This window comes from Numida meleagris, chromosome 3 (assembly GCF_002078875.1).
Source record: "Numida meleagris isolate 19003 breed g44 Domestic line chromosome 3, NumMel1.0, whole genome shotgun sequence".
In the NCBI taxonomy this organism is placed as follows: domain Eukaryota; kingdom Metazoa; phylum Chordata; class Aves; order Galliformes; family Numididae; genus Numida; species Numida meleagris.
The window spans coordinates 106,248,782-106,250,139 of NC_034411.1; positions in this window are offsets into that span (position 1 = coordinate 106,248,782).

Here is a 1,358-nt window from a genome sequence, read left to right on the forward strand (position 1 = left end):
GGGTGGGGTGGGGTGGGGTGGGATGGGATGCTGGTCACTTGGTGGCAGGAGGGGAGGGAGAGAGGTGGCACTGCTCCTTCTCCCTTCTCCTTCCTCCTCTTCCTCCTTCTCATTTTCCTCCTTCTCCTGCCTCCTTTTCCTCCTTCCCCCTTCTTTCTCCTTTTCCTCCTCCTCCCTTCTCCTTTCTTTTCCTCCTTCTGCTTCCTCTTCCCCCTTCTTCCCCTTCCTTCTCCTCCTCCATGTTCTTTTTCTCCTCCCCCTCCATCCTCCTCTTTCCTTCTCTTCATCCTCCTTCCTTCTCCTCCTTCTTAGAATCATAGAATCACCAAGGTTGGAAAAGACCTCCAAGACCATCCAGTCCAACCATCCACCTACTGTCAATATTTCCCACTAAACCTTGTCCCTCAGTAGAACATCTAAATGTTTCTTGAACACCTCCAGGGTCGGTGACTCCACCACCTCCCTGGGCAGCCCATTCCAGTTCCCGACCACTCTCTTGGAGCAGTATTATTTCCTAACATCCAACCTGAATCTCCCCTGATGCAACTTGAGGCCGTTCCCTCTAGTCCTATTGCTAGTTGAGTGGGAGAAGAGGCTGACCCCCACCTCACTACAGCCTCCATTCAGACAGCTCTTCCTCCTCTTCCTCTTCCTCCTCCTGCTCCCACAGGGCTGCGGTGACCCAGGATGGTGAGATCACCCCTCAGTCCATCAAAAACTTAGGGGAAACACCACCTGGTGCAAGCCATACTTTTTCATGCGGTCCTGAGAGCAGGCCGAGCAGATGGCTCAGCGGTGCCAAGGTTTCTTCAGCCCCTAATCCAGGGGTGGCTCAGCTGTGTTTATTTACCAGCTCTGACCTCCCGCTGGGTTTTTCCTTCAACATTTTGGCTTTCTTTCCAGCCTTCCTGAATGGTGACCGAACAGATCTTCGCCTGTTTGCCAGAGGGTGCAGCCCCTAGTTCCACCCCTCCTCCTCCTCCTCTTGCAGGACCTGCCTTTTATTTTGGGGTGAAAGAGGAAAAGGACAAGCAGGGTACATGCAGCCCATGCCCGCTGACCGCTGTCACAGGCTTGTTTTAGCTCAGGGCATTGTCAGCAAAGGAGCAAGAGACATTTCAGGGGCAACAATCGCAGCCAGGGCTGGCTGCTGCTGGGTTTCCCTGACTCACTGTGCAGGAATCTGCACTGCAAAGGGACTGCTCCTTCTGTCCCCTCTGTGTCCATTACCAGGTCAGAGTACCCCTGGCTCATCTGCAGCTCAGGTCACAATCCACATTGCTGGGAGCAGCCAGACCCTGCTCCAAAAGGAGCTCCAGGCAGGGATGCTGCAGTCCTTGAGCATAAATATGACAACG